This window comes from Vicugna pacos, unplaced genomic scaffold (genome assembly GCF_048564905.1).
Source record: "Vicugna pacos unplaced genomic scaffold, VicPac4 scaffold_19, whole genome shotgun sequence".
Classification (NCBI taxonomy): domain Eukaryota; kingdom Metazoa; phylum Chordata; class Mammalia; order Artiodactyla; family Camelidae; genus Vicugna; species Vicugna pacos.
The window spans coordinates 28,180,828-28,205,664 of record NW_027328740.1 but is presented as its reverse complement, the minus strand read 5'-3'; the positions used below and the strand labels follow the sequence as shown (position 1 = coordinate 28,205,664).

General features: G+C 41.0%; 1 long non-coding RNA gene across 1 annotated transcript in view; it reads left to right on the top strand.

Moving 5' to 3' along the window:
* LOC140693109 (uncharacterized) overlaps nucleotides 1-24,837 on the top strand; it is a 57,365-nt gene that overhangs the window by 17,136 nt on the left and 15,392 nt on the right. Inside the window, exons 4-9 of the long non-coding RNA XR_012068778.1 lie at nucleotides 11,609-11,730; nucleotides 12,167-12,227; nucleotides 12,386-12,483; nucleotides 12,761-12,985; nucleotides 19,032-19,231; nucleotides 19,535-19,661. This is a non-coding gene — a long non-coding RNA (uncharacterized lncRNA). The remainder of the gene's footprint in view (nucleotides 1-11,608; nucleotides 11,731-12,166; nucleotides 12,228-12,385; nucleotides 12,484-12,760; nucleotides 12,986-19,031; nucleotides 19,232-19,534; nucleotides 19,662-24,837) is intronic.

The window sequence follows — 24,837 nt, the reverse complement described above, 5'->3', positions numbered from 1 at the left end:
AAGCTCAGAATTCATGTTGCCGTGTAACCATCCATCAGACATTTAATTTCTCGGGATCCTGACCAGAACCATTAAGTTTAGAAGAATCCACATTGATTATTATCAGGGAATAAGCTTCTCTCTTTTGTGACTAAAGAAAATTTTGATTTTTTTCTGCACTCTTTTCAGGTTTTAAAATTTCAAAATTTTGATTTGACATGTCACTTTTTTAATAGAGAGAATAAAGCTCATGCTGTTTTAATATGTAAATAAATGTTTTTGTATTTCAATACCCTTCTATGATTTCCTGGCTCTTTGAGAAGTATTTTGCAAGATACTTAGATTACCTACTGTTGGAAAAATACAGACGTGACTTTTATGAATATAGGCCTAGTACAGTTCTGTTGGTTTTTACTACAGTGCAAGACATGAGACCTAGGAGAGCTTTGCTGCTGATTGCCAGGAGGACAGATCTCAGGTCTCAGTCTCCCCTCGTGTAAAATGAAGTGGCTGGACTGGATTCTTTCCTCTTCTAAGATGAGCTTCCATGAGCCTATGTCTTTTGTTTATATTTAGGAGTATTAGCAATATCAGATTAAATACTGAATACCCCTCCATCCCCCCGAAGCAAAGTGCAGTATATGCTACATAAGCTTCTAGTTATCTGATTCTCGTTTCTCATCTTACAGTCAATTTTTGTGTTGCATGTTTCCCGGCAACCTGGAAGGTCTTTTTAGCCATAGGTGGCGCTGTTGCAACTTTTTACAGTCTTAATTTTTCTGTTTGTAAAATAAGGCTTAAACAATGTGATTTTATTTTGATTCCTTTGCTTAATGCTTCAGAATAGCACAACGTCCATTATGTCTTTCTACCTGGAAAATTTTTTCTGCTTATATCATAGTTTTATTCTTTTATCTCGCTGTGAACATTTCAGACTTGCTGTGCAAACAATGGCAAAATCGGGCTTTTCTTCTAGTGTTAGAAACCAGTGAGCCGGGATATTATAAAACAGCTAGAAGCTGCCTCTGGAGCACCATAAAGCTGAAAGGTGTGTTGAGTTCCCTGAGTATTGACCCCGCCGCTGTGTGTTAATTGGTGGGAGTTGATTTGGTACATATATGATGGGGTGTAGTTTCTTGACTTGGGTTTGCCTGCACGTGCTGACACTGAACCATGTGATCCTGAGTCAGCTCGTTCTGAGTTTTCCCCTCGTCTGTGAGAAGGGGACACTCATATCTGCTTTGTAGAATTGTGAGAATTAGTAATTATGTAACATGTTTACCACAGTGGGTATGTCAAGAGAGCTCATAAACTTTAGCTGCTGTTTTGTGTGCAGCCATCATTTTATAGTCTTTGGTAATTACAAAGAAACAAGAAAATAAGAAAAGCTGATTTTATGATGAAAGATATTTGAGGACGTTCCATAATTCCTACACCCATAATTTAGCATCAGCAGAGTCAGAACTGTTACACAGTCGCCCTGGACCAACGTTAAGCCACAGAAATTTTTGTTACTTCATATATGTTGGGGCCTAAGGGGAACCAATACTTATACACATGTTGTCTCCAGCAGCCAACTGAGAGATGACACAAAAGAGTAGGCAGGCGATAAATGTCTTCTTTGTTACTGATGAAGCCACGTTCTCCATGAACTTCAGGGCTGTGGATAAATGAGTGTCATGATACTGTGTCCCAGAAGTAGAGACTCACCCTGTCCCAGGTATCTCTGGGCCACAGCAAGCCTTCCCTTGAGAGAATGAGCCCCATCATGCACAGGGCTGTTCTGCAATGGAGCTGAGCATCCAGGGTGCTTCCCTAGGGTAGTCAACACTGGAGGGAAAGGAAGGGTTTCACATGCCCTGCTTGTCTCCCCGGAATCACAACTCAATCTGTTAATGTGAGGAGGGCTAGCTGTGGGCCAGGGGTCAGGGCTGTGAAGGGAGTAGCACTCTGCATGGCCCAGAGGAGTGGGGAGGAGGTATCCCTTCCATCAGTTTAAACAGGTGGTGGGATGGAACAGAAGGGTTCATCCCATGAGTTTATAAAAGGAGAAATAAGAATTTCCTTTGGGTATTAGTCTAGCCAGGAAACACAGAAGATGATTAGGAAGGAGACTTGTAAACCACTGTAATATTAATTTGACATTTGTTGAGCACCCAAAATGTGCTACATTCTTTTCTGAGCGTTTTACAGAAATGAATCCTTCAATCTTCTCAACAAGCGAGTAAGGAAGGTTTGATTGTTATCCCAGTTTCACAGTGTGGAAATTGAGGCACACAGAGGGTAAGTTGACCAAGGTCACAGAACTAGTAAGTGGCAGAGCAAGTATTTTAACCCTGGCTGTATGGTATTGTGGCTCCCAGAATGGGCTTTGGGTGTTTAGATGTATCTGCATCCCTCGATTTCTGTACGTCTGTGCATCAATTAGCCCAGAAAGGACAGGGAAAGGAGAGTTACACAGGTGCTCACAGTCGTGTCTCGGCAACTGTCCACGAAGAGTGCACCGTGATTAGAATTAATTGTTTTCCAGGCAGCAGATCTGTTGGTATAACAGAAATTTAGTCCATTGAATTCATCTAGAAATCCTTCCTGCTCTGCTTCTGTCCACACTTGCCATGTGACTGCCTGCCCGTGTTTGGGCCGTGGAGGAGAACATATACTCATGGTTGAACTCTGATATTGCAGTCTGGTTCATAGTTTCACATCTTCTGTTACATTAATAAGTTAAATTTCTGGTTTTCTTGCATCAGTGTCTCATGAGTTTGGTTAATGTGAAACCAGTCCATGGGAGCCCAGGGGTTATGATGGTATAAATTTTTAGCACGTTGTGGCACTTCTAGCCATGCAGACATGACTGGGGGATGTACGCCTTTCTCACTGATTTCTCCCAACAGCAGGGTCCTCTCACGGATGTGAGGCTGGGAGCTCTCTGAGTAGCTCAGTCAGAGGCCAAGTCCACCAATCCGAAAATGATGAAGTACCTGGAAGTGGGTTTAATAAAAGTAAAGGGCTTCCAGGTAGTCCGATGGGCTGTTCAAGAAATTTGGTGAAAAGCTGTCCACTGTCTGTGGTTTAGCTGCTTCTTTGCTGTTGAAAAGTCTGGAGTAGATGAAGGGATTTTAAAAAGCAGAAAGGAGTGATTTCAGGTGGTACATCCACACCGGGGAGAAGTGATGGATGACCGCCTGTGTGAGGCACAGACAGAGTCTTACAAACTTCATAAAACAGCTTCAAATGCTCTGCCATCTGAGTGCGCTTCATATGGGGTCCAGTTCATCACTGGTCACGCTGTGAGGGCAAGTAACTGACGATGGCAGAAAGGACACGGAGGCATCAAAAAGGTCTCACTCATGTTCCCTGTTTAAAGAATGTGGCACAGTGTATTATATTTGAGCTGGTTTTTCACTGAACAGTTTTTAGTGTTTTCTGGGACTCCCCAGTGCCCCAAGGTTCCATGCAGCTGGGTGTCCCCTCATTGCAGCTCCGTCAGCGCTTGCCCTGGGCTGATGTGGTGTCACGGGAAGCAGGACGGTCAGCGTCCCCGGCTCCTCTGAGCTCCGTCTCCTCATCTGCAGAGCCTGGTTTCCCATCCGTGTCTACTTAGTAGGGTTGCTGAGAATCACACGTGATGGTTATCAGGTGTGATTTCTGGTTGTCTCTGCGATTGGCAAATAGCCAATAATTGATAGAAACTCTTGTTTTTTTTATTGTAATTGTGTCTCCTAGATTGCAGTGGTTTTTAGTCTGCATTTTTTTATAACTTTACTCATTTTTAAATATGCCCTTATTTTATTTATTTTTTTTTTGAGGTACTGGGGACTGAAGCCAGGACATTGTGCATGCTATGCAGGTGCTCTACAACTGAGTAATACCCACCCTCCTTTTCTGCACTTAAAAATAAATATTGCAATACACAAAATAGCTCTTAAACTCCATCATGGGACCTGGTCTCTGTATAGGCAAATGAACACGTATACTATTTCAATAAGAATAAATGCTGTTGAGACATAAGTTTCTGAATCTGTTAATGTGCTTAAAAACGATCATAGCTAGTGATAAACACGAGACTTAGATCCAGGACTTTTTAGGGTATGTTTTGCCATCATGGGAAATTACATTCTACCGAGAAGGCTAATTGGGTCTCTTTGATATTTGGATGGTTTAGCAGGTGATCAAGGCTTTCCAAAGCTGACAGTTTTGTATTTTAAACTAACTACAAAGTTATCTTCTAGAAGATGGAAATCCTAAGCTTGTGAATTTCCCAGTAATCCAGGGGGTATGTGTCTGTGTCTGTGTCTGTGTGAACGTTTGTGTGTGTGATTTCAGGAATGTAGAAATAAGTTCCATATAGACTTCTGATATCTTTCTCTTCCAGTTCAAGGTTTAAGCATATACTTACACAAATAAATTGATTTTCTTTTGTCATTTGGCATATTGGCGGGAATAAGAGGTTCTCATACTTGTTTCAGAAGGGTTGGGAAGCATGAGCTTAGAAAACGGGAGGAGAAAGAGGCAGGGAGACACTTCACACTTTGTGCAGTATATGAGAAACGGTAGCTTTTCTTTTCTCTTTTCTTCTAAAGCAAACTGGCTCTGAATTGTAACACACTATTACTCAGAATTGCTTTTCTAATCAGATACAAGTGCCTCAGATTTTTCAAGGCAACATGAATGATGAAATGTGTTTTAGCATTTATCTTTAAAAGTAGTTTTATTTCTCAAGTAAAAGACTATAGCCTGTTTCTTCCAGCGTCTCAAGAAATTCTCATTGATCTATGTACATGTTCTATGTGCTTATTTTCTTTTCTTTTTTTTTAAGTGCTTGTTTCATTGTGGTGTGAATCAATGTTTAAAATTTCTGGATTTTGATCTTTAGAAAATGCTGATATATCAGAACTGTTAAAAACCTGATTGTTCTTTGGTCCTTGTTTGGTGGGGCACCCTATTGATTACTCTTGTCTGTTAAAGAGAGAAATTCTTCCTCTAGCCTGCAGATCATTAAGTGTATGGTTTGCAGTATGCCTTTAAATTTCATTGAATGCATTGAACATGATTGTCCAGTGAATTTTGAGTTGACTCATAGTAATGACTTTGCTTTGATTCTGTGGCTTTTGCTCCTCTCCACAAGAGCTTGAATTCTCTGTTGCATTTTGTATACGTGTTCTTCACAGTGGAAGAAATTTTGCATTTTTTACAGAGGTGGTTTTTCCTAACACCTCTGAATGCCTTCTGTAATTGATACAACAAAAATCTGTTATTTCAATGCTTAATTATTTCATAAACTAGTTTTTGGCTTAATCAGAAACAATGACAGAGTGATAATAAAAAATAGGAAAACTTTCCTTCCTTTGAAGAATAGAAATCAGGTGGTCAGGCTCACCCATGCTTTGGGCCTGACACACTTAATCTCATGTCATTGTGTATCATGATTCGGAGATGGAGTTGCTTCAGGTTTATTGATTTTTGTTTTAACATTTGTGTTGAATTCTTTCTCCAGGCTTATGTATCCTGTTGGGTTTGTTGAAACTGTAGAAGGGAAACAAAAGCTTTTTTTGGTTTCCGGAGGCCTGAGTTGCTGATGATAAGGGTTGAGGGTGGGCTGAGGAACAGAGTGACACTCCCTCTGCTCCCAGCTGAAATTGATGAACAATGAAATCAATTAAGTGTATCGGTATTTGACCAATAGAAGTTAGCGAGCCCAAACTGGCTAGTTATGCCCAAAGAAAGTACTGAATTCACCTGCAGAATTAGGTGCTTTACCAAGAAGAAGCAGCTTAGAGCAATCAGAAAAATCAGTCCTATGATGAGATATAAAGTAAATATAATATCTTTTATTTCTGAAACTTTTCTACGTTAAGTTGTGTAGAGCTAAAATTAAGTTTCAAGCACCAGGAGTTAACAGTGTGGGTGGTTCTGTATGATCATTATTCAGGAATGTGCCTAGACTCTGCTAGAGTGGCTGAAGCTGGCAGGAAAAGACCCAGAGCCAGGATTTGTCACCTTAGGGTGTCCTCCATAATGGTTCCATGTGGGAGCCCATGATTGGGTTAACAAATTGTAACAGACCCCAGCCGCCTGTCAAATTTAAGAAGAAAACGTATGCTTAGTAACTGCTTTGCAAGCAAGTGCCTGTGCATCCTCACTCCTGTCTCCTTGCCTTAAAAAGCAGAGATAATGCTTTGCTTGCGTAGATGATGTTTTAGATAGCACTCTGCTCATCGCAAAGCAATGACCCAGGCCCACAGCTATAAAGGCTGGGCTTGTGTGCAGTTAGATACTCTATTATCCCCCAAGCAAGGACCTAGCTGGTCTGGTGGTCTGCTTTGTAATTCACATGTCTAAAGAATGTATCTTATTCCCCTCACCCCATGACTTACCTAAAGATACACTAAGCCTTTGTACTCATGGTGGATTCTACAATCTCTGTCTCATCCTTCTTTCCCCAAGTTCCTGCTTACTATCACACAACTGTTAATGACGTTTTCCTTTGATTATACACAATAAATATGGGATCATTTGAGAGGCTCGTGGAGTTGGGTCCCTACGCCCTCTCTCTTTCGTGACTTTTTCCACAGAGTCTTGAGTATTCATTCCCTGTACGTAAGACTTCTGCCAGCCAGAACCCACAGTTCCAGGTGAGAAGGATGCAGGCTTTATCTCTCCTACCCGAGGGAGAGAGAGTAGAAAATTGAGATCTGCTCTTCCGTGGTCCCTTCCTGCCCCAGGTCTGCTCCAGTTCACCTGCAGCCTTCTGGCCTCTGCTCACACTGCCTCTGTCCCAGGACTGACAGCAGCCTTTTCTTCTCTGGTAAACATTTCCTGTGCCTTTTAGAAGTTGGTCTCTTCTCTGCAATACAACCCTGGCAGATGTGATGGTGGTAAACGTGCTGGAGGGCAGTCACTTGGGGACTGCCAGGAGCCATGCTGATTCTCCTGAGTCTCTCATTCGGGGTTACAGAACTGTCGAGCAGCAGAGGAAGCCCTTTAACGTGAGGCCAGCTCAGCATTGCATCACTTTCATTTTATTTTTGAATTTTCAGTGGAGAAATTATTTGTAGCAAACTGTTCCAGATTTTTGGCTGCCTGCTTTCCTCACCACCATTTCCTTGTTGGCTCTGGTGCTTGTTGTAAGAACCAGGTTTCTTCTCTGGTTATTTCTAGCAGCTGGGCTTGCCGAATCCTTGATCTGCATTTGAAGCAGAATGCTTCTTCGTGATGTCAAGCTGATTTTCCTATTTCTGAATATTTCGTGTACACTCAGCAACTCTTTCAAGTGAAATGCTCTTGTCCAATTCTGTTAACCCATATTTGCCGATCTCCTGCTTTCATGCTGAGGGCAGTTTCTTCTTCCTGTAATAAAAGTTAGCAATTTGCATTTACTATTTGAAGGTTCTGGCCCTAGGTGCTTTTGTCCTTAACAGTTTTAATACAATTCACCCATTAAAATGTGCAGCGGTTTTTACTCAAAGCCCAGAATTGTGCATCGCAGTCAATCTTAGAATATTTTCATCCCCCAACAGGAAGCCCTGTATGCACAAGCAGTCATTCCCATCTTCCTCATCCTCCCCCAGCCCCAGGCAGCCACTCTTCTCTCTCTATGGATTTGCCTGTGCTGGACATTTCATGTAAAACAAGTTATTTCATGTAAATGGAACTGTCTATTGTGACTGACTTCTTTCACACTGAGTAACTTTTTCAATGTATTTCCAGGTTGTGGCCTGGGTCAGTACTCTATGCTTTGCTATTGCTGAATTATATTCTACTGTATATCTGGGCCCTACTGTTTACCCATTCATCAGGTGATAGTCGTTTGTGTTGTGTCTGCTTTTTGTTTGTGAAGAGTAATGGCGCCGTGAATACTCCTGTAGGAATTTTTATGTGGACATTTGTTTTCAGTTCTCTTACTTGTGTGACCAGAGAGCAGAAATGCTGGGTCATTCATAAACCAAATGTTCAACTCTCTGAGGACCTGCCAGGCTGTTTTCTAAAGTGGCCACCCTGTGTTACATCCTCAAAAGCAAGGGCTGCGCGCTCCGCTTCCTCTGTGTCTTCATTAGTGCTTGTTACACATTTTTTTTTATTATAACCTATTGTAGTAAGTGTGAAGCGGTTTCTCCTAGTGGTTTTGACTTGATTTCTTTTACAGCTAATGATATTGAACATCGTTTGATTGTGCTTATTGGCCATTTGTATATTTTCTTTGAAAAATACATTTTCAGATACTTTATACACATTTTAATTGAGTTCTCTTTTTCTTGTTGAGTTGTAGGAGTTTTTTCTTTTATTTGAAGATACAAATACTTAATCAGATAAATAATTTGAAAAAATTTTCTCCTCTCTGATGTTTTTTCACCTTCTGGATGGTGTCCTTTGAAGCAAATTTTTAACATTTGATGAACTCCAATTTATCACTGTTTTCTTTGTTCCTTGAGCTTTTGGGGTAATATTTAAAATCTGAGGTATTTTATTTAAACTTTTATATAAAAAATAACTTAATTCTTAAGACTGTTCTAGGAGATGGGTGCTGTGGCTGTCCCCAGTCTATGGATAGGAGACTGAGGTGCAGAAAATTTCACTGAAATATCAGTGTCACAGCTACCCAGTGCTGTGGGATTTCAGACCCTCATGTTTGTCCCCAGCATTTGTGATCTTCACCACCATGCTCCACTACTGCCTGGAATCATTAATGAAAAAGTTTTCCTTTTTTGATTTCTTGATTGTTTGTTTTCTCATTGGGGAACTCACCTCTTCATTTTCCTTGCAGAGATCTGTGTAGGTTTATTTTAGATCTCATGTACTTATTTATTACACAGGCTCCAGCGATGATTGTGCCTAGTTGATCTAATCAATTCATACTCAAGTCTTTCCTGCTCATGACACTAAAAAGAGAGTCATGATTTACATAATGCTCAAAGAAGAATGTACTTGAGTGATTTTATTTTTCTAACCAATCAAACAAATCAAATAAAAACCCGGTGTTGGAACAGATTATAAGCCCTGCAGAATAGGGTCACTGTCTTCCTTGTGTTTCATTTGATTTGTCACAGTGTCTGGATAGTGCCTTGCTGTCCAGCAGTTTTGTGAGTATACGGTGCTCGTGAATCATTGTAAGGAAAGAATTTTGACAACAGACTGTGTTGTTCATTTCACAAGGGAAAAGATCATATAGAAATACTGCTCAGATTTATTTTAAAATTAAGCTTGGTGTTTTGAGAAGGGTTCAAGAAACCATACAAAAATCTTTTTCACTAATTTTAAATCTATCTTAGACACATTATGCATACATGGCAGAGTAACTTATCAACTAGTTTTGACAAGAGGAGTGTATTATTGATTATCTATTTTAGTTGAAATATTCTACCTGGGATAAAGTAATCAGTGCCCATAAATGAACAAATATGTTTGTATTTCTATGCAACATGGGGGCAGACTTCATATGTTTTTATATAATATATATGACTGTGTGTTTTAATCTGTCTGTCAGTGTTTTTATAGTTTTTCATCAATGTTGTAACTTTAGAATTCTTCTATGGAAATCACCCCCAATTCTAGTGCAGTTTGTACTGTGTATCCTGTCTTATGCATGGGATTCCACTGTCCCCTCACTGAGGAATTTCCTCTCCTATTGGGTTAGTAGCAGAGTTAAAGGAACTGTGATTTCTAGGCCTTTGCTCTCCATGTGTTTGCAGTTGGCTGTCAATCAAGATTTTGTCTTTCGTGAGTTTTCATTGTTCAATTAGAATTTTGGAAATAACAATTAATATGTTGCAACACTCTCCCTAGAAACTTGATGTGTTTGTGCTTTTCCGTTTCCAATTTACAAAAAATGTAAATGCACTCTTGTTTTTAAATAGTCCTTTTTCACTAGATATTTGTTTACTTCTTTATAGTCAAAATATTTTTTTCCCAATGAATGAATAGGTTTGCATGTTTTAAAAGATACCTTACTTTTTAAATTTCTTATTCTAACAGGTATATTCGTTGTACAGAATTTAGAAAATAAGGATAAACACAATTATAACTTAAAAATGGCCTCTAATCTCACCTGGAGATACAGTTGTAAGGTTTGAAATTGAGAATTACAAGTCCTCTCAAACTGTTCTTCTATTTCAAGTACGGTTTGGTTACTGAGATCCTCGAATTCCCATATGAATTGTAGCAGCAGATAGTCAGTTTCTGCAGAGGAACCCACTGGGATTGTGATCGAGTCCACGTTGAATATATGGATCGCTCTGGGGAGCACTGCCATCCCAAGAATGCTGTCATTTGATTCAGGAATGTGCGTGGTGTGTCTGTCCAGGTATTTAGGTATTCTTTAATTTTTTTCAGCATTGCATAGAGTTTACATTGGATTATTTTACTATATATTTTGCCTTTATACTGAGGACAAGTGGGCAAGGTACCGGGATCAGAAGTGTATTGGAGCTCCGCAGCTTGCTGCCACCATGGACGCTGTGCTCTTGCTTCGCCCACTGTACAATGTTGCACAAAATAGGACCTAAGTAACTCTCTCTTGAAAGAATGATTATATGATTGCTGGATGATGCTTGAGAGTCCTTGTGATGATGTCTTTTTCCCAGAATTTCCCCTCTTCTTTACTATGCCCTTTCCCTTCCTTTCCTCCAGCCTGTGTTTCAGCCTGCCTGTGGCATTGATTTTCCTTGTCTGTGGACTCTTCCTTTCACTAGTTCGTGATAATGTTACATGTGAGATGTGGAAACTTGCTAGATGTCAAGAAAGAGGAAATCCATTGCATTCTAGTTTTTTTAGAGTGTGCTATTGTATTATCGATTGAAATGAAATCAGGCTGACCCATTGAGCCATCCCCTGAGCTCTTTTTGCCTTCCTACAGGTGATACTGCTCTCGTTGCTGCATGTGCCCTTCCCCCAGACTTGGTTTTGGGGTTGAGTAAGTCACCGTCACTGGAGCCCTCTCTTTAAATGATGAAGAGAACATTTGCTCTTTCTCCCTGTTTGGGGACTTGGATGAGATGAGGCAACAGATAAAGAATGGAGCCCCACCTCATTCTGACCCCCGCTCTTTCCGTTCCTTTCTCCAGGGGAAGAGTACAATTCAAAAATATAAAGATTGTGAACTAATGAGATAGACAAGACAACCGATCATTTATTAAATACCCTTTCATGCCAGAAACAAATGTATTATACACACAAAAAGCACATAAAATACGGTAGTACTGTGGTTACAAACGTGGGTCCGAGTTCGAGTCCTGGTCTGGAGTGACAAGTCCTGTGAGATGGAGAATTGGTAGGTCGGCTTAGCCTCTCTTGGACTTGTTTTCTGTCCTGCAGAGATGGGGCTCGCTAGGCGTCCCTCCCCCGTAGAGGTGCTGAGGGGTGTAAAAGACACGTGTAGGCAGACCGAGCACAGCTGCTCTTTCCTCGTAAGTGCAGGATAGCATCGCTTTTGCGGTGATGGCTTTATGACTGCACCGTGTAGACTCTCAGTGCTCCAAAGGGATGCCTTGCAGATTGGAGATGGGATTCTCACTTCTGTATATACCCAAGGATTGTGTTATTGGGCCTTGCTAATTTGACTCTATTCTTTAGAAAGTACATAATGTAGATATATTTTTCAAACATGCATGATTTTTTCTTTTATTATTTATAGTTCTACCCTCTCATCTCTTGGTGTGACTTTTCATGGAATCCAGGAAACAGTCCTAAGCAACCTGCCTCTTCACACTTCTCCGTGGTGGTTTCCTTCCCTGACTAGAAGAGGGTTTTGCATAGGTAATTTTGATTGCTCCCCTTCTCTTGGAGACTCTCTGTTTTTCTGCCCATCTCTCACCTGTCCATCTGTCCATTTCTCTACCCACTCATTCTTCTGACTTGTTTCAATAAGCATTTCAGGCAGCTTACAGAAGAACAGGTACCAAATAAACAGGTGAGAAAATGGGGCCAAGTTCATACAGTGAGGCTAGGAGTTGAGCCTGTGTGAAAGTTGCCAGCGTGAGACACACGCCTCTGCCTTGTGACTTATAAGATAGACAACATCAATGTGCCTGAAGCTCCCAGCAGACACAGGGAAACAGGGTTTGTGGGAGATGCTCATTGGCTGTGAAATAAATAAGTGGCTTAGTAGAAGCCCAGCCTTTCCAAGTACTAAGGCTTAGGAGAATATTTTAGTGTCTTCCAAAATCAGATTATTGCATCTTTTCTTTTTCAGAGTTTTATGTATAGTTGGTTTACATTCTATACCTGGAAATTTCTCCAAAACTTCTGCCCACGTGAGTCCCATGACTCGGGAATGGGGTGGTTCTGCTCATTGACGGGTGTTGGCCAGAAACGGAAAATGACAGCCTCAAAGGAGCCTGGGATTTATCAGTTATGTTTTGTCAGTGCTGTAGATTTCAGAAAATGCTTTCACCTTTTCTTTCCATCTGAGGCAGCAGCGCGCTCTCTTACCAGCATCAGGAGCTCAGGGCCACGGGATGGTGGGGGCTGACTGCACTGCCGTCAAGACAGCTGAGCTAGTCACTGCAGGTGTGGTTCTTTTACATACTGCAGTTCATGCTCTTTACTAGAATGTTTCAACAGGGAGTTAATTAACTGAGTTAATTAACATTTTATAAATATGATGCTTTGTTGAAAAGACAGTCATAGGCAGAATATAAGTTGTGATCACTTTAAAAATGGTTTCATTACTGAAATTTCAGTAGGAAAGATCCAGTTTATCTTATTTCCGCCTCTCTTTAAAAGTAACAAAGAAACAAGACAGAAAAAGCAGAGGATGATTTCTGTTCTTCCTCTCGGCTTGCAGGCGCCCTCACCTCCAGTGGCATCCATCCAGACACCAGCACTGACACTGGCCGTGCTCAGAACTGCCTCAGCCCTGAAGACACATCTGACAAATGGAAGGGGGCCGCGCCCTGTTACAGCAGGTGCTCTCACTTTGTGGGTCCTTATGTAACTGCGCGGTGTTATTCAGGATCGCCCTTTCTACACTTTGTGACGCTGCTGCGGTGTCTCCTAGTTATTTGTTTCTGTAAGTACTCGTGTAATTTTCCAATGTGTGGTACTAGACATCTAAAAATGCATTTTTCAGATGAAAAATAGTGTGTATTTAATATAAATGTATGAAAAAAGGGTCAAATGGATCTATCCTGGTGCCAGTACTCAGAGATAATAATTAACACATTAACATCTATTTTCTGTTCTTTTCATCAGTGTGTATTACCTCTGTCATAAAAACCAGCGAGCAATGTGTGCCTGTATACTGTGTGGAGACCTCCATTTTCCATTCGGCTTATTACACATTTTTCTACAATATTCTATCTCCCCTGGCATGATTTTTAATGACTAGTATAGCATTCTGTCTTGTGGAGTCCTCGTCCATTTTACTTTGGACTTAAATAAACTTTTAAATTCCAAGTATACTTAACTGAAATTCTGAAAAGAGATCTGTTGTGGTACCGAAAGTCCCCTACATCCCTTCCCCTTTTTTCCTGAGAGTAAAAACTGCTGACAATGTGGAGTATATATTTCATGACCTTTATGCCTATGTCATATAAATAAACTCATACATACACGTATATGAGAAATCTATGTCTATGTGTGTGTATATATGCTTTATTGAAAAATAAGGCCATACTATATGTTTTCTGCAGCTCGGTTTATTCACTCAGGTATATATCACAGACGTCCTCTCCCTCCAGACTCACCCGGTCCTTTCAGATAGAGTAGAGGGTTTTCCTGATATGCAGGTTTGGTCTCTTGTGTAAGGACACCTTTCGTGGGAGCGTACTGTGGACAAGGCCTTGGACCACGCCGAAACACCGGAACTTTAGTGCCCACAGCTCACCGTGATTTACCGCATCATTGTCTTGATGGTGGACACTTAAGTTTTCTCCATTTTCCACTGTCAGAAAGGGTGTTTGACTGGCATACTTCTTATACAAACATTCCTGTGATCTTGTATGAGTATTATTTTCGTTAAGGTTTCTGGAAATTTAGTCCTTGGATGTGACAACTACATAAATCACAGGCTCCTTTCAAGTGAATCAAGAAATTCCTTCTCCTGTGGGGCATGAAAAGATGTAGAATAACTTATGTAACCAATTCTCTATCGCTGGATATGATTTCACTTCAGCTTTTCTTCTCACCATTGTAAACAGTGCTGTGTAAATGCTCTGATAAGTACATCTTTTTGAACTGAATTTTTCTAAATGAAACGATTCCAAAATGTGGAGTTCAGCCTGTGTGTACACACGTTTCTCAGAGTTTACATATCCATTGACATGTCATCCTCCAAAAGATCGCTCACAGTTTGTTCTCTCAAAGATGGACACTAGCTAGAATATCTTTTAAAAATATGTGCCAATATGATGAGCAAAAGTACTTTTTCATTGTTTTAATTTGCACTTGATGACCAGTGAGGTATTGAGCATTTTTCACTCATTAGCCATCTGACTTTTAAAAAGTGAATGATCTCTTTTGTCCTTTGCACACATTTAAGTGAGGCAGCTTCTTGTTGCTTTGTGACAGCTCTATGTATATTATGAACATTAACCCCTTGTCTTCATCAACATGTATCAGAGAGCTTTTCCTTGTCATATTTTGCCTTTCATTTTGTTCAGTAGGTTCATTTTTGTTGTGGCCCAAAATAATCTTAAGATTGTAAATGTCTTCTTTTGGGGTTTTATTCCTGATATTATTCTTAGAAATACTTTCTTATAATGGTATAAATTTCTTCTGTAGGTTTTTTTAATCTCTAAGATGGAGATGATGATGGTACTTGTTATAGTGAAGAGAAGTTGAATTAATATGAGCAAAGAATTATATTCGCTGTTATTAGTACTTTCTAATATTCACATCACATTCTGTAATTTTTCTTGCGGTCATTATGACTGGAATAGAATTTGTTTTTTCCAGGGGATTCTCTGATTGTCCCAAGACAATTATTGAATTCCTACTTTGCTTTTTAACTTGAAATCCCACCTGTAAAGAATACTTATGTACACTAGAGTCTCTTTTTGAGCTCATGGTTTATTTTTATCAATCTTACTTTCTTACACTAGCACTATATCTTACATATTGTAAACATTTATTTAATATCTGACAGTGCGATTTTTTGATTCTCTTTTCGATCCCAAATTTTCTTGGTTAGTATTATGACTTTATTATTCCTGAAGAATTCTAATATAATTTTTCAAGTTAAAAAAAAAAAAGAAGTGCTCTCGTGGGATTTTTTAGTACTTTTGAATTATCTTTAGGAGAACGTACATTTTTACAAAACTGCTTTCCTGCATACAAAATGTTGATGTCTCTACTTTCACACCTCTTACTTTACCCCACAGTACAGTCCTGTACTTCCTCCATGTACAACATGGGCATTGTTTTTGAGTTTATTCCAGATTATTGTTGATGTTTTTGTTAATTATTTAAGTCAGAATTTTTTGCTATTGTATATTTTAACTGTTAAAACTGACACCTAGGAAGGCAGATTCGGTTTGTAAATACTCACTTTGTAACTTCTCATTTAAAATTGTAAGTATTAAGTACTTGTTACAGAATCCTTTCTTTTCTGTTTTTAAAAATTTGTTTCCAAGATTCTCAAAATGGTCATAGCAAAGTAGTATAGGTGGGGACAGAGATGGAGAGAGGTAGTGTGGCTCATGTACAAACTGTGAGCACTTTCATGGCTGTGTTTACGCTGGAAAAGCCGCTGAAGTGTCCAGGATAAAACAGGGGTGGCTTTGTATGCAGTTGAAAGCCAGCTTTCTTGCCTGGTGAAGCCTGGTGGGCGTGACAGGTAGATGATCAAGGTCGAATGGAGGTTATTGGCTGCACAGAGCGCTGTGTCTGAGAACTGGAGAATATCGCCATGGGAAATGCTTGGTGCCAGGAACAAAGCAGAGGAGCTGGGGACCCTGTGTGTTAAGGAATTTCCAGCCCTCGGAGTGGGAAGATCAGACTCTGCATTCAGATCTGAGTTTGAATTCATCCTCTTTAGTTTACTTGTCCTCTGACTTTGGTCAAGCTATATACCCTATTTCACTTCCTGTTTTCTTATCTCTCAAAATAGGAGAATTACAGCCTGCTGCCAGATTGTTTGATCAGGTTAAATAATTAGTGTCTATAAGATGCCACGTACAGTCACAAGCTCAGTGAGAAATGGGCTGTCACCTGTTCTTCTGCAACTCAGTGCTTGACAAGACATGTGGGAAAGCCAGTCCCTAATTTGTGTGTGATGCAAGTAGGAACAAAATTAATGTCTTGCCTTTCCCTAGCAGTATACTTACAGCTTTGCTTCATTTACTTCTTTCCTCCTTTCCTTTCCCCTTTCCCATCCTCCACCAAAAGATCCTGAGACTCTCTCAGAATAGTAGATTCAAATTACTTTAAAGGTTGGCTCATCCTCATGAAATGATAGTAACATAAAAAAAATCTGTGCACATCCCAGAATACATTGTATTTGATTTACACACACACGTGTGCACACATACACACACACAATCAGGCTACCTTCCACTTGCAGAGGGATAAGGACCACTTTTTCTGAGTTTTCACTCACTGAGCTTGAGAACAATGTCTCTTACACAGACTTTCACCAGGCTTCGTGCATGGTGTTTTTAATTGAATTTCGGCTTTGTGGCCATAGATATAGTCTCCTAATAGAAGAGAGAAAGTGGAGACATAGACATTCCGCTGAGATATTGGTGTCATCATATTTTAGTTGGAAAGGACTTAAGACAGCATAGAGTCGTAATATTATATGGGTGAGAATCCATGATGTTGTAACTTGGACAAGAACATGGACCTTCTGCCGTCTTGTCCACAAAGGTGAAGAGGCAACTGGGCAGGGGATGGTAGGGATCCTTCTTGCTTGAGTTCCATGTTCTTGCTAGTTTTCATTGCTCAGTTGCCTTTAGTTTATGTCCATGAGGCCTCTCATGGGAAGGTCACTCTGTCCTGATAGATTGAGTTTCTTATCAGCAAAAAGCTCTGGACCCACTCATATTTCCCAGAGTTTTCTGCTGACCTGCTGACACTTTATATAATTGAGACCTAAGAAACTACTGAATATAAAATCCTTATTGTTATTGTTTGCCCTCGAGTTCCATAGGAAGGGGTGCTGTCTCAGGCTGTCTAAAGCCAGATCTGAACAAAGATAGGGTGACAGGCTGTGCTGCTGGTCCTCCACAGTTGAAGGGGATTTCCAACTTAGCTTTATATTCAAGGCAGATGAGTTCAAATCTTGCCTTTACCAGTTATTATCTTTGTGAATTTGGGGAGAAACTGTACTTTTTTGTGTCCAAATTTGTTTATCTGTAAGTAAGTTCAGTATTTATTTTAAGGTTTCTGTTTTAGAATTGAATGAGCTAATACTCTCATTTATACCTAAACTAGTGATCTCATGGTTCTATGCTGGTGCCTTGGTAGTTGATTACTAAGGGACTCCGCAGTGAGATTGGGGGTGGGGGACCCTGGATAATAGAGCTTATATTCCAGGATATGCTTGTAAAAGACTGGATGTGCAGTGGATTTTTAGTAAATATCTACTCCTTTCCTAATCTGCATTGATTGTGTATATATCTTTATACTAATATATGAACAATTTTTATTGCAATTTAAATATCTTTGTAGTATTTACAATATCTAGTTATAAAAATACGTGAAATAAAAAGATTTGAATTTATTTTCTTTTCAATAAGCAAAACAAAATAAAATAGAAAAGAAAAAAGTTTTGAAGGAGTAGAAATAATTTTATTTCTTGGAATCAATTCCTTGTAATAGGTTTTTTGTTCATGTTGTTAAAAAGCATATAAAATTGATAGGTTGTGAAATACTGGAAATGAGGAAACAGTGGAGACATACTACCTCTAAGGCAGTCAATTTGTTACCAAGTCCAAACTCGTTCTGCTTGCTGCATGACAGGCCGATTAATCGGGAGATGAGATGTTGGAGTAAGGAAAAGAGACTTTATTTGTAAAGCTGGCAGACCCAGAAAATGGCATATTGTTATCCAGTAGAACTCTCTTCCCCAGGGCAGAATTCAGTCTCCTTTTATACTAAAAAGCGGCAGGGATGTGGCTGGTTGTTGCAAACTTCTTGCTGTATGAATTGTTTGTCCTTGAAATCCTTTGTTCCTGCAGCTGTCCATGTGGGTCAAATTATGGTGCCCCTGTAAAACCTCCAAAAAAAAAGAAAGGTTATTCACTATTTTACAACTTGCCATCTATACATAAGTGTAGAAGAGCAAATATCCTTAAAGTTCAGAGCCCGGAGAATAGGCCCTCCTGGATATTTCAGGCTAAAGGCAACTTTCTTTTACAAAAGGTGCAGAGATAGCAAGTCTGAGCCTAGAAAACAAGGTACAGGATTAAAGCCAAATGAACACATCTAACATGGAGTGAAATTTGTTCTTTCTATTACAATTTCTTTTTCTCCCTCATAAATAATTTTAGTAAGAAACATGAGCAATTTTTTTATTTTTGCTTCTTAATAAAGGACTACAACTACAATTTAGTGAGCAGGGATGCTGTGCGTGCCTTGGTGTCACAGCAAACTCTTGTTGGTGGTGGTCGACCCTGCAACATGCCTGATGCCCCGTGAGTGTTGGTGAGGGTCCCCCTAACCAGGGGCTCTATTCAGGAACCACCATATGCGCGTTGACCTCTGGCACCTCTTTTTCAGCTGCAGGAAATTTTTTCAGATTCTATGATAGAAAAATCACTCCAGCTAGGGATAATCAGGGAGTAAAGGAAGAGGAAAAGGGCTTGAAGTAGAGTAGAAGAGAAAGACAGAAGCTCAGGGAGCCTGGGGGCTTGGCAGCGCTGCCTCGGGAGAGAGAGGAGCAGAGGTGTGGATGGGACCGGCTACAGAACCAGCTCCTGCAGCTTTCCCTGCACCCAAGCCACACAGCTTTTAATAGGGCTCAGGACTCTCTCCTGGCTGGATGTCACCCTGGGCAGAACCTTGAGAATCGAAGGTAAGGGGTGGGCAGCACTCACCTAGGGGGTCACTGAGGACTTTGGTCAAGTCCACATTGACTTTTCCAGTCATGTGCCTTCACCTGTTCTTTATCTCAGGATCTGAGAAGCAGGAGCAAGGAACTCAGGGAGAGATGCAGGAAGATATCTGACTGTGTTAAGAGACGACAGTCACAGTGACACTGGGAGCGAAGACACTTGCAGCAAAGTAAAATAACTTCACAACCATTGCATCAGAGCTGCATGTGTGAGAGAGCCTAAGCCTGTCTCAGAGTGCAGGGGACAAGCGGAATGGAATGGTAAAATTAACACTGACAATTGAAATTTTGTTAAATAGCCTGCTACTTTTAATTTTATCACTTCAATGTATGCAGGTGTATTTCTATGAGCATTTATAGGTTCACACAACCCCACCAGCCCCTCTTGCCCCCATGGGGGATGGGATTTCTCAAGCACAGTGCCCCTCCTGCTTGCTTGGGCCACGCTGCGGGTCCTCACCTGGGGCCGGACTGCTACAGTACACTGAGTCCCCGAGGCACGGCCTGGGATACATGACAGGAACAACTGTGCTCTTGGCTGAGGGCCTCCATTTCCCCCTGCAGTGTAAGAATGCCGGTGACTCAGTTAGAAGCATGCATCCAAGCCGTCCTTCCGTGTCATCACCATCTAGAAGCGGTGCCTGAATCTTCTGAATTTCTGCAGAATGTGGTTTACAATCACCTTGAACAAGTGAGTGTGTGTCCTCTTTCAAGTGGAGGAGTTACTGCCATTTTCCTGGAACTTACTCACCACTAGTCCATCTGATTTTTCTGTGCTAGGATTCAGTATGGCCTGCTAATAACTCTGCAGTCAGGTCTAGAAACCCTGATGAAGAGGATTATTTATTTTCTTTCTTTATATGATAGTATTTTACTTTCAAATTTCTGAGTTTTCAGTTCTTGGAGGAATGTTTTGGGGGTTGGAGAAACAATTTTGCTCTTACCATCTTTGTGACCTGTTGCTATATGCGTCTCACCTGTCTTCTGTCACTTGTGAGGCGGTTCTATTTTTGACCCTGTCCGGGTTGTTCATATTTTAAAACATATAATCTGTAAAAGTACAGTCCCTTTTACTCTGAAGACATTCCACAAATACTCCTTTAATCTGGGTATGGTTTTAAGAAGACACAATATTTGGAATATATACTTGCAGGTTGCCAGTGCAAAATCCCCAAATTAATAGTCGAGCTTAACATCTAAAATCTTTCTAATCTACCATGGATTTGTATGGATAAGTGAAGTAGTTTGCTAAGAACTCAATCCTCCCAAGCTGATGCTCTGCCAGATGGTGGAGCCGAGGGACGAGGGTGTGTCCTGCCCTTACTGAGCTGACAGTTTCATGGCAAGGACCTTCACCAGGTGAAGAAATTGAAGTTTCTTCTAAGAACAGTGGGTCTGAAATGAGTCCAAAAGCGTGGGAGAGACACAATCACATTTGTCTCAAGTAGGGGAGAGTGGCTGTGGGGCCACCTGGGAGACTCATGAGTCCAGGTGGGCAGTGTTGTTGGCTTCCACTTGAGCGGTGGGACGGTCAGTGGGTAAAAGCGAACAGATTGAAGGCATGTTTAGATGGTAAAGAGGAAAGGATCAATGCTGTCTGTGAAGGTAGGATGGAGTAAGGCCCAGGTTTCTGGGTGGATTAATGAGTTAAATAATGGTCCTGCTGTGTTCTGAGGAGGGAAAGCAGCAGAGGGAGTTCTGGGGGAAAACTGATGAGTTCAGCTGTGGGTAAAGTGAAAGGCTGTTAGATGTGTGGTCTGGGAGCTCTGGTGAGAGCCAGTAGTGAGTAGGGGGCGGGGAGAGAGACTTTCAAATCATTTTGTCTTGTGAAAATACATACAAGAATGAGTAATGACACAACCCCTGTATATTCTGGATTTAAAACCCAGTAACATTTTGCTATATTGACTGCAGGGGTTCTTAATTTTTTAATAGAAATAAAATAAATAGAAACAAAATAGTGGGGTTAATGAATATCTTAGAGTTGATGTGTGTCCTTTTATGTATTTTCATACCTCATCTGTTTATAAACATAATCTACAAAAAGTTAACTTGCTTAGCATTAGAGTTAAACAGAGGGACGTGACACACTCTGTTGGTGGTTCAAGGTGATTTCTTGGGCAAATTATGTAGCCTCTCTGTGCCTTAGTTGCATCTTCTGTGACTGCCCCCATGCCCCTCATCACAGCTGATTTCCTAGACTTGAAGTTGGGAGGGAGGCTGCTGAAGGGAGTAAGAGGTGGCAACTGCTAGGGTCACTGAAGAGAGAGACAAAAACAGATTAAAGCCGAGAAACTGAGTGCTAATACCCTCAAAGGAGAAAGAATCCCTTAGTTTTTTGAGCCACTTAGCCTAAGAGAACGAAAATCATGTGGATCCAAAGCTCTTGAGCATATGAGTATTGTGGGTGGGAGGGTTTCATCAGAAAAGGGTTGAGAAAAGGCCTTTTGGTTTCCTTTTACGTTTCCAGTAAGGATGAGGCGCAGAAGAAAAACCACCCGTTTCACAGTAGAAGGTGCTGTTTTGTGCGAAACTGTCCGAAGGTTGGAAACCATTCATCAGTGGTGCTGGCAAAAGAAGAGACTTCTGGATTGGGTGGGGCACTTGCTGTGACTTCCAGGTGACCTGCTGGCTGGGGGCTGTGAGGCGGGCAGTAGGTTTGCAGTGTGACCTGGGTATAATCCCTGGCATTGAGGCTGCTGATCTGACTAGCAGAGCTGGGCAGACACCGTCCTAACGGGGCTGCTCGGGATGAGGCCTGGGACACCTGCCATGCTGAGGGCGAGAGGAGAGCTCCCCTGAGGTTGTGTCCCTGTGAAGATTAGAAACGTCCTCCTGCAGGGGAGGAAGAGCCTCTGAGCAGCGGGCCGGATGCACAGGCAAGACCAGCCTGAGCACGGAGATTTCAGGAAGCCGGAATTCATACAGGCCCGAACAGCCTTGTTCCTGAGAAACTGGAGGGAAAAGATGCTGCAAATGCAGGCTAAGTTCAGACACTATTGTGTGTCATGAGTGATAGGAAAAGACTGTTCAGGCAGCCACGAGAGAACCCTGTGGTTGTCCCAGTTGGGCGTCACACAGGAGGGAGGAGCAGAGTTATATACTTTGCCACTTATTAGCTGTGTGACTTTGAGCAATATCACCCCACTTCTCTCTATATATATCTACATCTGTAAAGAGACACAGTGACAAGCTCGTGTCATCAGAATGCTTTGTTTAACTCTGATCCCCTTTGTCCAGTCCTGTCAGTGCTGCCCTGCAAGGTTCTGCAGCGGCTGCTCTTGCCCTGTGATGGGAGGGCATAAAAGGGCATTGTAGCACCCGAGGGCAGAAAGGGGTTGCTTTAAAAGCAGACATGTAGCGTCCTGCAGCTGCAGACCTGCAGGCAGTTTGGTTCATGGTCGTGGAGAGGACTTTGGAGGCCTTAGCGTCGTCTTAAGACTTGTTTTCCCTTGGGGACCTGATTTGCCTTTGCAGATTAATGTTGAAGATTTGGGCTTCTGGCAAAGCTGTTTTCAGAGATGGGTATATACGTAAAATATCATATAAAATAAAATGATTTATTTAACGTGTGCGACTTTGCAGCTGTTGGGAAGAGCTTTGTTGGCCTGGTCTCCACGGGGGACACCAAGGGTCAGCAGAGCGTGCGGGAGGGAAGGCAGCCTGCAGTGCTTCTGCGGGGTGTTCTCCCCAGCAGGGCGCTCTGCTGAGTTGTCTCTTCTCTGAGTTTGGTTGCCAGAGGAGCAGACAGCAAAGTAATGAGTTCTGGAGGGATTGTATAATGACAGGAAGAAATAGGAACCTGGAGATTTTCTGGACTAAAACACGCTTTTGGTTCCTGATTCAGTGTGTTCCATTACAGAATTGATGAGTTGTGTCTATTCTGGAACGTCATTGAAATAAACGTTCAGCCTAAATGTTAAGGGCTTTGATTTATTTGGCTGGAGGACTCGAGCCGGGATGACAGCCTCTCAGATCACTCTGAGGGACTGCTCCCAAGAGGTAGTGGAGGAGCTAGGATAAATAGAATCTTTACAACAAAGATCAGGTAATTGGAACAATAAAATATTGCTTGTTATCTAAAGAAAACCAGATATCTCAAGTTCAAGTATTTAGTGGTTTTCTATGTATGGTGGGAAGCAAACATTTGGGTCATTGAATTCATTCCTTTGGCAAGCACCTGGCTATCTAGGGCCAGTATCCTGTCCTTTCTTGCACTGAGTCTGCTCAGAGGGCACCACTGTGAGTGGCTGAGAGGCCGGGCTGTAGGCATGAACTCGCTGGGGGTTGGCAGCAGCCGCTGATGATTTGGATTCAGCATTCTTTGTTTACTGACATGGTTGCAGTATTTTCATGCACATTGTAGTATTTTCATTCACAGTGTTCCCCCTTGGTCCTAAATTCGACCAATATTTTGAGAGACATTTCATGACCAATTTTGTCCCACGGTGCTAGGATGGCTCATTCCTAGTTCAGGTGAAGAATCTTCTGAGTTGCCATTCAAGGTGTTAGTTTTTTTTATCAGGCCCTGTTGATACTAAAAGTTCTCTGGATCACCTGTCTTACTACTCTATTATGATCCAGGAAGTGTTTACCCATCTTTGCTCATTCCCATACCTAGAATCACACTATTATATTTATTTTATTCAGGGTTATAAATTTTATCTGTTTCTTCAAGATGTTTAGCCATCATCCATCTTGTGGGCCTAGTTACACATTGGGAAATGTAACAGACAACAATTTTATAAAATAGACAGGATATAAGTAATACAGCTAGTAACGTTAATAAAGTCACGAGTAAGAATTTAATAGTCGAGAAGTTGTATTTTTGGGTTAAAATTTTGCTTGTGTTTCTGAGTTTGATCCTATGAGAAAGTTCATATTTATGGTCAGGGTCAGGGCAGGTATTAATTGGCCAGTTGAAATCTCCCACCTTGTAAGATCAACAGTGGCCTAAACAGAACTATAAATTCTTTTTAGAATAACGTTTCTGAGGGCTATCTAGTTAGAGCCTTGGAGTAGGGAAACCCACCAAGGTAACACAGAAGTACTAGACATAGGTAATTTATCATAAACTGAACAATTGGAGTAGTTCATAATCAAAGGTTGGAGAAATTATCAAAGTAATTGGTATACAGTCCTGGTCCGGTGTCTTGGGTCAGCAGTCTAGCTCAGATGTCGTCTTCTTCTCATCCTGGTATGGAAGCTTTTTCTCCATTTGGGCATTGTTTTAAGGTGAGCAGTGCTCTATAGGCCAGTGCACTGCAGGGGCTGTTTCAGATAGGAAATGAATCCGAGACTCCGTTTCCTTCAGCTTTGGTGTGTATGGTCTAGTTAAGAGTATCTGAAAAAGGGTCTTTCCATTCAGGTTGGAGACAGTTCTTTAAGTCATGCCTGTTGCAGTATGTATAATCCCCTGGCTGCAGGTCATGGGGCATTGGAATTTTACCCAAGGATAGATTACTGAGCTTCAGAATCAAACCTAGAGTATTCTTTTCATAATTCAATTAAACTGTACAGCAGTGTGACATAACAGCAAGGAATGATCTGGGAAGTGTCTTAGTAAATATGGACCTCAATTAACAAAACTAGAATTTAATATCGACTAAAATATAATTTTTTTCTCTCTAAAGTTACCCTCAGTTTTCTCAAATATAGCCAAATCAAGATTAATTTCTTTACAAATTAAATCTGATTATTTGATCATATAGGCTTTTTAAATTGACTGTGTTGGAAGTTTTAATACGGAGTCTCAGGGTAGAATGTTAATAAGGTTTTCTAAGGCCAAGAAAGCCACGTCAAGGCTTTTCATGGATTTTTGCCTTACAGATTTAGGTAAATTCTTTTCTCTTTAAAATCCTTAAAAT